Here is a 12,733-nt window from a genome sequence, read left to right as displayed (position 1 = left end):
AATCGATACACATTCGCATAGTACCATCTTTCTTCGAACAAAATAAAACTGGAGCTCCAAAGGTGATACACTCGGCCGAATATATCCCTTATCGAGAAGGTCCTGTAATTGTTCTTTCATTTCCTTCATTCCAATGGTGCCATGCGATAAGGAGCTTTAGAAAGGCGCAGTTCCCGGTATAAGATCAATAGAAAAACTAACGTGAGGAGGAAATCAGGAATCTCATCGGAAAATACATCCGGAAATTCTTTCGCAACTGGAATATCAGATAAAGAAGGTTCCTTCTTAGAGACATCAATAGCGTAGATAAGATAACCTCATCTCCGCTAGTCAAAAGTCGAGACATTTCCAGGAAAATACCAATGGAATTTTGGCTTGGGAACCGTTGCCATAAAAATTCCACTTGGGTCCATCAATCGGTCGAAATCGAACCACTCCATGAAAACAGTCAACAGTAGCTCGATTTGTCATCAAAGATATTCATGCCAACAATACAATCAAAGTCATGCATTGGAAGGACAATCAAATTCAGAAATATCACATTATCCTCATATATCAATACACAATTATGCACAACTTGTTCAGACAAAATAATCCTTTCTACTGGCGTGGCTATCGATAATGTATCATACAACTGGGTACACTCAATACCATGAGATGCAACAAATGCATGAGATATGAATGAATGAGATGCTCCTGTATCAAATAAAACACGTGCAGGATAATCGCAAAGCATGCAAATACCTGCAATCGCACCACCAGGAGCTTCTTTCGCCTGATCCTCAGTCATAGCATACACTCTAACTTGAGGAGGGACTTGAGCAGTCTGACCACCCGGTCCTCGATATCGAGGAACACTCAACTGCTGAAAAGAGGGAACAGGAACAACATGCCTCATCATACTGGGGCCACCTCTAAATCCTGGCTGGGATTGAGAAGAAGTTGTACCGCTGTTCGGACATACTCGAGAAAATGGCCTTCCTGCCCACATTGATAACAAGTACCAAACATACCTCGACACTACTCGATAGTATGTTTGCCCCAACAATGGCTACCGTAAGGAGAAATCACAGGACTCCCTCGCTGGGATCCACTAGAACTCGAAGAAGACGAAGAAACAGAACCAGTCTTCTTGAACTTCTTACCTCTCGGACGCAAAGTAGGCTGCTGAGCTGACACTGGAGGTAGAGGAGCGTACTGTGGACCTCCTCGCCTTAGTCCAGCCTCGGCTCCCTTAGCTCGTTCAACTGCCTCTGCGTAGCTCGTAGGCAAACCAGAAATGAAAAGTATAGATAGCAGGATGCAATCCATTCACAAACATGTTATATTTTGCTTTTGCATTCGCAGCTACGTGAGGTGCATACTTCAACAGAGTAGAAAACTTCGAAGCATACTCTGCAACAGTCATCATTCCCTGCTGCAGACTATTGAATTCATTCTCTTGAGCAGTATAATAAGAGGGAGGGGAATACTGCTCCAAAAATTGGGCCTTGAATATATCCCATGTGACTTCAATCCCGGCTTCTTTCAGTCCAATCTCAGCGGCTTCCCACCAAGATTTTGCTCGGTCTTTCAATTGATACAAAGCAAGTTTCAGTCTCTGAGCCTCGGAATATTCAACAATATTAAACAGATGCTCAATATCCTTCAACCAGGCCTCTGCTCTTTCAGCACTCTCAGTTCCAAGAACCTTGGTGGTTTCAGATCCTGGAATCGAGCCATCACTACATCCATGGACAATCCTTCAAATTGTCTAACTATCCTCTCAGTACTGCTACTCGCAGTTTCATTTGTGGGATCCATCTACAAATCAGAGGATGGATATCACAAATCAATATCAATTTCACATCATCATCATCTCATATAATCAATCTCATCAATAACTTACTCAAACTAAATCAAGTAGAAGCAAGTAATTCAAATAAATCAAACACATACGCACAATTCATTTGTGCCTATTCACGTGTACACAAGACTCAATCAAGCATTCCCAGCTAAGCTCTGATACCATACTATGTGGGGCCCTTAGCTCTTAATCGTTATTACAACACAATTTGATTATGGTTAATTAATTACAGCGGAAAACGAGTTTAAAATTTCTTTACCATGAGCCCAAAACATCTCTTCTATAATTTGAATACTAAAAATAGTATTTAATCCCATAACATATAACCCGCCCACACATAATCAAAACCAATCACATACAAACAACTCATATCCTAAGGACATGCCCCGGTATATAGATACATATATATACTGGGAACAAAACATAAAACCTCAGTCCAAACTGTGACTCCTTCCAGAAGTACCCTCTCCGGCCTCCTGATATCCTGGAGTACCTGCCATTGTCCACACACAAAGACAATAACAGCCCCCCTTGGGGGTGAGCAAAGCTCCGTATGGAACAACCATCATATATACCACAAGTATCTAAACAATGATATATGATATGCAATGCATGTATGTCGTGGAGGTATCATGTCAAATGCCCATCCACTAAGCACATGTCAGAATCAAACGAATCGCTATCAAATCAATGCTCGAGCTGGCACACCGACCTCAATTAGGGATACTCTTATGATAGCGTCGGCAAAGCGCCATCAAATCTCAAATCTCAAATCTCAATCAATCGTCGAGGCCACAAATGTCTATGTTTTAAGGGTCATGTAATACCAAACATAGCATTGTGTTCACAAACCCCAGAATCCAATCAAATCATATCAGGGTATCCAAGGATCATAGCTCAACGTGCATGTCATGTATCGATGTATGCATCAAACGATGTGTGTTAACAAAACATTTATTTTATACATCGATATTCAAATCACAATGTCATGTATGCCACATTAAATCATCACATAAGGCATATAGACACATATTCTCAATCAAATCAATCAGACATATATCATATAATACATATACCTGTCGTATGTTACCCGATCGCAACATACCTCAATTCTTCGTTCCAATTGATGTAGCTTGAAGATATCAGTATAATAATCTATCTACATCAATAACATATTCATTTCAATCAATAACATGATCCAAAATCAATAATATAAGTTCCAAATATCTTTTGAAACTTTGAAAATTCATATCAAATCGAAATCATAACATAATTCAATTCCGACTTCGAATATGAGTTTCTTGTCGGTTATTCTACCACATATAGGAATCTCGATTTCAAATACATGATATTCCAGCACTTTCATATTTAGAGCTGCTGAAACTAGAAGAAATTTACCTCAACAAGAAGCTCTCAACGCGAAGATTCCGAATCTATAATTTGTTTCGCGTTTGGACAACATTTCGAAATCGATTCGGACGAAAGGAATCGATTTTCCTCGAAGCTACGGTTGAAAAATGAAGAAGGAAATGAACAGAAATCTTAATCTTATCCTCACCGCTCTCGCGCTCGGGTGGTAGAATTCTCGCGCCCGAGCGCGAGAGGTTCTGCCCCCGAGTATCAATTGCACCGCGCTCGGGCGGTTAAAAACTGCAGCTCGGGCGCGAAAAGTTCTGTCCGAGTAATAACATGTTCTACACTGGCGCTCAGGCGGTCATTTTCTACCGCTCGGGCGCCACACGTTCTGTCCAAAAATATTGATTTTGTATTGTATTAGCGTCCGGCTTCTCCACTCGAGTTCTTACAACTTCAATTCTATTAATTAATCAATATCTAGTGCAATATTTCATTATCACATTTATTTTCTCATTTTCATTGTCATGATATACCTCATATACATAATCACATGACAATTTCATAAATTATCGATAATCAACATAGGATTTACGATAATACGGTACACGGTCCTTACAAAACTCCTCTCGACATATGTTTTAAATCCATATGTTTTTATCTAAACTTTCCATTTTTGGAAAATTTCTCTAAAAATCTCATTCGTTTCTTGTAGTGCTTATCGGATTTTTATGGAATTGGATTAAAGAAACAATTAGTATTGACCTATATTGTTGGGATTGTACCTATCTGAGATAAGTTGACTTAAGCTTCTAACTTAAGATGAAATATTGGATTTGGGAACAATAAATTATTTATGGAAAAAAACTAGTGTGTGAAAATCTGAGATAAGAGTTATAATAAATTTTGAATATTCCAATATAGAAGTTGATTTTTGGCAATAGTTAAATGTGTGAACATTAATTTGGGTTCTTAAGAATGCAAAGCGTTAACTTTAAATATGTATCATTTTGGGTTATCTTGTTTAAATGAGTGTGGAAAGCAATATCTTCAGGTTTATAAATTTATATTATTTTTGGATAACTAGTAGATTATGATCTTATGTGAATAAAATAAGTTATGAAATATTGTTGGATATTGAGGAAAATATAGCATAATAAGTTTGACTTTTAGGAATTTTATATTACTACAAGCATTTGGATAGGAAACAATAATAATTGGGAATCAGTGTCTACATTACTAGTCGACATTAATTTAAGACGTGATTTTTGGGATTTATATTGGATTAAATAAGAGACTAGTCTTGATATTAAATGTTCAATGGGAAATTTGATATTGATTTTTTCGGATTTCAATTAGAGTTACATTATTGGGCTACATTTGGATTCAAAAGGTTTTTATTAGGGTTTTTCTCTCTCATAAGAGAAATAGTTTATCAAATTAAGATAATAAGATATGTAAATATTGAGTTACAATAAGTTGTTGTAGATTCATCGATTGTTGTCATTGGATGCAGTAATAGAATTAATAATAAGAAAATTGGTGGTATAAGTATAATTCAAAGTATGAGTAACTCAACACTTTAGTTATTAAGATGTTTGACAAGAATCACTGATATATGATTTAGGAATTTTAGATGATTTTCTATTCATACTGAAAGAGAAGTCACTTGGGAACTAGAATAGAAAATACATGAGCAATACTTGTACCTCTTGTTAGACAAAGCCAATCCAAGTTTCGAGGACGAAACTTTTCATAAGGTGGGAGGGCTGTGAAACTCCGATTTTTCCCGGAGATAAGAATTCTGATGATAAGCCTAATTTTGGGATAAATAAGTAAAGATCTAAGATTTGATATGATATTTATACTAGATAAAGATCTAAGATTTGATATAATATAGATACCAATAGAGATCTAAGATTTGAGATTATAATGATATATTTGGATAAAGATAATGATGGATAAGATATGATAATTATCCTAGATTTAAATTTGATTCGAAGTTCAAACGCGAGGATAATACACGATCAGGATAGCTGACAACCCCTATAAATAAGAGAGCCATGCCATTTGAAATTCACACCTCCACATTTTCGAATTTTCTCTCTTGTTTTCCTTAGGAATTTTCGAGACTTTGCTCTCTTAGTGTGTCGAGTATCGAAACTCTGCAGCAGTCTAGATCAAGGCTCAGTTTCGAAATCCTACCATCACCAGTTCTCATTTTTTTCGAATTATTCAAGGTAAGTGGGTTCTTGTTATACTATAATTTGTGCACTTGTCCTTCGTAAGTGTGCTCTTGTTATACATATATTCTTCGTAAGTGAGTTTTTGCTATACTATAATTTGCACACTTGTCCTTCGTAAGTGCGCTTTTGTTATGTATATATATTCTTTCGTAAGTAAGTTTTTGTTTGCCACACTTGTTCTTTGAAGTGTGCTTGCGTTTAAAGAAATTATAATTTGTGTACGAATCTCCCTTCAGTTTTTGAAAGTTCGTTCGAGCATAATTCTTTGATCATGATATATTTTCTTCAAAATTTGTCAAATTATATGTTCAAAGCAGTGTCTGGCGATTGTATATGGGAAAGGATTTCCGAACTATGACCCTTATACGGTGGGATGGTAACCGTTGTACGGCCTCACTCCATAGAGGATTAACATATTGGACATGGCATCACTCCTTAGAGGATTAACATATAGGAGACTGATATCAGGAAACCATGAAAATGAAATGACTTTCAGTGCTAAACAAGTATGTTATACGAGTATGATATGTGATGACATGTTGTGATTATGAAGTATGAATATTCGTTATTATTCAAGTTATAATATGTTATGTAAAATTTGAATTCAAGTATCTGTATATTTTGCTTCATGTCTTGAACGGTCACCCGCTTGCTGAGTATTTCTTAAAATACTCACCCCTTACTTCCTCCCCACCCAGATAAGAATGAAGAGGAGCAAGAGCAATTTTGGGGATGATAGAAGATCCCGAGTTATTCCAGAAATTTTAAGGCTTAGTTTATTTTTATCGCTTCCGCACTGTTAAAACATTTTAATCAGTTTATTTTGGTATTAAAGTTGTAAAGAAGATTTTTTTGTTGATTATGAGAAATAAACTGGTTTTGGTATATACTGTACTGCGAGGCTTGTTGTTTGACGATTATGTGATTGTTGAGCAACGTTGGTATCGACTAATCCCGGTCTCGGGGCGTGACAATGAATTTTAGTCAGGGATTCACCCCTTGCCTTGGGTGTGGATATCCTACGCGATTTGAAGAGTTAATAGTACAAGGAATCTCTGGCCTGAGTAAGACATGTGCATTATAGAAACGTGTTTCCTTAGTTTCACATACGATGCCACTATGATTACTCAAATATATCACATCATAATCGGATTCAATTGCAACTCTCGTTATACCAATGTTTGCATATTTGATTGGAATATATGTATTGAAGGGAGCGTATTGTACGTTAACCATAACTTATTGGTTCTTGCAAGCACTATGACATGGTCGATTTGGGGGAAAATCGTTGTACTACAATAGCTCGGTTCTTGAAATATTGAACACCGATGAATTAAATCGAGTTTGATTTTCAAATCAAGCGAAAGACACTCAAAATAATCCTTCGTAGAAACTGATTAAACATTTTGTAAAGTATTTAAAATATATGCAAGTTGAATGAGTAAAAATTATTTTGGTTGAAGTATTTTATCAAACACTTCGTATGTAATATTTTGGTATTTGAAGACACATAAAATGTTTCAACAATGCATCTTTAAAAACAATTGAAATGATAAGTAAATACAATAAATAAATAGACATGAATTTGTTTATGGATGTTCGGAGATTAACAACTCTTACGTCACCCCTTCTTCCCCTTGGGAAGGATCCACTAGAAGACTTTGATTTATACAACACCTTGTACAAACCTATTTCAACTTAGGACTTATCTCTTGCCTAATTGAAATTCCTAGCATATTCTCGATTGTAGGCCGCAACCTCACAATCCGCATAATGTTTAACGTCTCTTATGCCAAGACTACAAACATAATCTTTAATGTCTCTGTGTGAAGACTCACTCAACTAATCTTTGAAGTTCAACTCTCTTGTACATGTGTGAGTGATTGTGTGTGAGGAATTTATCCTTTATAGTGTACATATCAAATGTATCCTCATACAAGGTATTGTGCTCTCAACTAGCAGATTTATTCATGCTAACTGCCAATGCTTTTATTCTCCTTCAAAAGCTCTTGTTTGATCTTCAAGATGTTGCATTTATAGGCCCCAACAATGATATATACATTAGACACAAGAATATGACCGTTTGAAAAGTTTCTGTATTGTTTCTGAAATTGCAACAGTCAAATTCGTCTTGCTGGACATTTTTCCGAGCTTAAACTTGTTGGTCAACGGTTCAAACTGGTCAGCGGTTCAAACTGATTAGCTGTTCAATCTGGTCAGCATCTCAACCGTAGCTCAACTGGTGTGCTGTGCAGAACCAGTAGCTTCATCGCCATTTATCAGCATCTTATGCTTCGATTAAAACTTTGATTTCTGAAGATGATTTGTAGATCATCGTCTTATCTTTTCCAACGCATACTGAATCGATTCATTTCAATAACTAAGCTGAGAGATATGACCAAAATATGGCAAATGCTCATACCAAATTGATTGCTGTTTTCCAGCAATCAGTTTGGTCATTCTGCGAACAGTTTGGCCTAGTTAACATAATATTTTACCCAACTGACGTGAAATACGACTTGTTCCAAATTGAGTTTTCTGATCATTCAAGTTAGCAGATTGTCATTTGAATGATCCCGTTGAGAGGTATCATCAAAATACCGAAGCTCGCCAGAAGTTCATTTTGGCTAAATTCAGTTTCAGTTTCATTTTCTTTCTTGTGTTTGCAAATTCACATATGAGTAAATATGTTATAAATACAATAACAAGTTTTGTGAACATCAAAATCAAGATAATACACTATAAGTGATACCTAGGGGACTACATGACGGTGATACTAGATGTTCTTACCATGATCCGATAGGTGCAATCAGACTTGAGTTTTGATATTTTTTTATCAAGAGGTTGATGAAAAGAATGAGGCTAATCAGAGTAAGCCCGAATAATGACAAATATTTGTCCCCAATCACATGAAGTTGTGAACCCACGACTAATTGTATCCTCGAAACCATTGAGGGTCATATAAGTATTGAATTCTCTGTTCTCGTGGAGATAGTAAAATTCAATGAGTTAAATTTGATGTCTTACTTTGATGGATATTAAAAATATTACTTATAAAGAAATTTATGAATGGATTTCTTATTTGAAAGTTGTGGAAGTTAGCTTGACAGCTAAATGACCGAGGAGAGTGCAACTGCCTTATTTACTAAAGAAATTCCCAAATAGGCAGATGCTAAAATGAATATGTGGAAAATTTTGATATTCGAAAATTTCACTTTTCATTATAGTAGCGAGATTTATACCTTCGTCACATTAGCGTTGTCTGATATTCGTTCGTGATTATGATGAAGTCGCAATAATTTAATTATTAAATTTAGAGTATGTTAATTAAATATTAATTAAGTAGTTTTGACTATTGTGTAAAATTATCATTGAATGTTCTAGAATGATCTGAAATTGATAAATTAAATAAAAGTTTGTAATTATATCAAATCTTATAAAAAGTTGATAAGATAAACTTGAAGGGATTTTACAATGAGAAATCTCTAGACGAAGGAGGATTCTAGAATAGTCTAGAAACTAATCTATATGTATTTGTTATCCACAGCTGATAACACACAACAAAGAAAATATAGATTAGATTTTTCCCTCACCAAGTAAAAAATTAGGAACCATCAACTCAAAGAACAAGTTTTCGGCCAAGTCACCTCCACTAGCACCGCCATGTGCTGCCAACCCACCTCTGTTGCCGCCGTGGTTCCGGCGAACAATCTCAACGATAAATATTTTCTAGTTTTCTACAGAAAATTACGAAAAGGACATTATATTTTACTTTCAATTGTCGAGTAATTTGTTATTTTCATATTTCAATATACTTATGTTGCATCGTGGGGGAAAGGCTTGTGTTTGTGTATATGCTAAGTAATAAAGACAAAATTGAATTCAAAGCACCTCATTTTTTTATAAATAATTAACAAATGTTTTGAGTTAGTAAAAAATGTATGTAAGCAATGATGTTTGTTTTTGTTTTCCTCCATAAATCTTATCTATAAATACTCATTTATTCTTAATCACACCAAAACACAAAATCTTTTTTTTTACAATCACATTTGTAGAAGTGAAATAGAAGATTTAGTGTGAGATTTCTTAAAAGTATTTATGATTGGAAGGAATAGGATAAATGAAGAAAAATCGAGTGTTAAAATCAGAGTGTTCTGTGTAAAATACTTTGTATTCTCAATTCTTTTGTCTTATTTGTTATCAATAAAAAACTAATCTCGTTGAGAGTTCTAGATTGGACGTAGACCAGTATTGGGCTAACCACTATGTATATCGATGTCTATTTTATTTGTTGTCATATACTATAGAAAGGTCTTGGATGCTCTGTGGTTGTATCTTAGTCCGAACTTTTATATCATAAAAGACTTTCTAGACAGTATTAGGGAAGTTATTCTCTTGTGTTTAGGTTTTGACGAATAATTCATTAGTAGTAGTCTCAAAAGATGGAGGTACATACAAGAAATATGATTAACCTTAGTATGATTAATTATCAGCTTTGGAAAAATAAAATGAAAATTTTTTTATTCGTCACCAAGATGCACCTATCGGCGTTCAATGAATCTAAACTAGATGATATATCAAATGCCGAATGAAACTTTGACCTCGAGCAAGTCTACGGGTACATCCAAAAATTTGTCAATGACAACATGTATAATAACATTTTTAATGAGACACATGCTAGTACGCTTTGGACTAAGTTGAAGGAACTATATGAATTATATATGCATTCAAAAGTGGCCAGAAAAACAGAAAAAATTGTTCTATCTGAGCAAGCTAGTCCAAATTCGGTATAAAGAAGGAACTCTGGTGGCACTTCATCTGAACGAGATTCAAGCATTTGTGCAGCAATTATCAAGTATGGGTACTAAACTTGATGACGAGGTGATACTCCTGCTTTTGCCAGCTTCATTACCAGAGTTTTAGGAGAATTTGATCACTCACAAACACAACCCTGAGAGGAGTCATGAGGATGATTCATCAAGAATAACATCTTGAATGAAGAGATGAAGCGGATATCCCAAGGTGCTTCTAACCCACAATCAGATGTTTTGGCTGCTGAGTCATGGGTGAAAGACAAGATCAAGAAAAACACAAATTAGAAGCTAAGGAGAAACAAGTCCTTGGGGAGATATGCCAACATAAAGTGTTATAGTTGTGAAGAAAACTAACATATTAAAAAAATGTCGAAAACCAAGAGACAAACATGAAATATGTGATGAGCAAACAAATGTCATTGACGAGTTCAATGTTGTTCACAAGTTGATAGAGGTCGTATTTACGCCTTTTATTGCATCGTTTGAGTCTGAGTCTGCATCATTTGTGTGCATGAAGTCCGTATTTTGTTCATTTTATCTTAAATTTTTTCATACGATCACCGCTGACCGATTTGCATGAATTTGTAGGAAAATGGTGGAAAAGACAAAAATTCAACTGGAACTGAAGTTGAGGTCAGAGCACCTCGCGCTGGGGTGAGTAATCACGATCGCCCTAACGCGAGCACCAGACAAAAAGATGTTGGGACAGAGGATATCGCACTGGGGATGAGAATTCTCGACCCTCGCCCCTGCGCAAAATGCTGAAAAATCACCAAGTTGAAGCAGAACCCCTCGCGCTAGGGCGAGATTTATCAACCGCCCCAGCACGAGATGCTGAGAAATAGCCAAAGGACAGAACACCTCACGCTAGGGCGAGAATTCTCGACCGCCCCAGCGCAAGTAAAGAAAGAAATTTCCTTCTTCAAATTACTCCAAACTTGGAAGGTTTTTGGGGGCTTCCACAAGAACCATAACACATGAATTGAGGGGCATTCTTATCACGTTCTGGAGAGGAGAGGAGAGGAGCAGCCGCACGAAGGAGAAAAAGCCAGAGTCGAGGAAACTTGAAGACTACGTGTCGACCGTAGTCTTATCACATTCTTATCACGTTCTGGAGAGGAGAGGAGCATTCTTATCACTTTCGGATTTTCGAGCAACGTGTCGACCGTTCTTCATCTACGCTAGTATTTTAGTTTACGAATCTTTATTTTAATTTCGCGTTGCATTTATTATGATGAAATCTAGTAGCTAAACTCATTGTTTGTTGGGATTCGAAGGGGACCCGACCCCGAATGATTGTTTGACATAATTTAATACTCGAATTTTACTTCTCTCTTGATTTTATTATTGTCTTGATTGAATTATTGAAATCTAACTAACTTTGATGATATTTCACATTGCGAGTGAGTTCGAGAGAATAATTTGCAATAGGATCTAGTAATAAAATCCGTGGATTTACAATTTACATAGATATATGAAATTGAATACGCATCGATAGTAATAGTCCAATAGGTCGAAAGCTGGAGGATTCCATAAATCGTGCATGCAATTCACCGTTGATAAATAATTAAAGAAGTTTAATTATTTCACAGTGTTGAATTATTTTAACATAACTCGAGAGAGAGTGTTAATCCTTTCGGGAATTCTGTCGAAGGAAGCGAACAATAGTCGAGATTAAATAGTGATAAAAATTAGGGGTAGGTGAACCGAGATTCCCAACTAATTATTTTCCCATTTGATTTATTAACGTTTATTTCATTTTTTTGTTTGCATTCAACCATTTACTTATTTAATTACTGGTAGTTAATCACTCACATTGATTATCGTTTGCTAAAGAAAATATAGTTGGAAACAATATAAGTGAAATACAGTCTATGGAGGAACGATACTCGTACTCGTTTACACTATATTATTACTTGACTTCGTAAATTTGGCAACTCAAGGACCCAGTTGGGTGATCGACAGTGAAGCAACAGTCAAAGTTACATCTCGAAGAGAATGCTTTATATTATACACAAAAATAGGTCTTTGTTTTGGTTAGGATAGGGAATAACGACTTATCCAGAAACTTGGGAAAGGGATATGTCAGCTTGACTACTGTGGATGACTCTACACTGGTCCTGAAAGATGACAGACATGTTCCACATATGCGTCTGAGTCTGATATCAGTCGAAAGTCTCGATGATGCATTTTTTGTAGTACATTCGCTGTGCAAGATTTCAAGAGGACTTGTGGTGGCAAATGGATTAAAGACGTCACAGCTGTATGTAGTACAAGAAAATCATTCTAAAGGAGTGAACAACACAACAGAAGAAAACTCAACAGAGTTTTGGCACCAATGTCTTGGCCATATAAGTGAAAAAAAGTCTTACATGACTTATGAGCAAGCAAGTTCTGCCTTACACAAAGCAGGTTCATATGAAATGATGCACTTGCTTAGCCAGAAAAGAAAACAATATATCATTTAAGAGTTT

The sequence above is a fragment of the Primulina tabacum genome, chromosome 12, assembly GCF_025594145.1.
Source record: "Primulina tabacum isolate GXHZ01 chromosome 12, ASM2559414v2, whole genome shotgun sequence".
Lineage (NCBI taxonomy): Eukaryota > Viridiplantae > Streptophyta > Magnoliopsida > Lamiales > Gesneriaceae > Primulina > Primulina tabacum.
Note: the sequence above shows the minus strand (reverse complement) of the source record.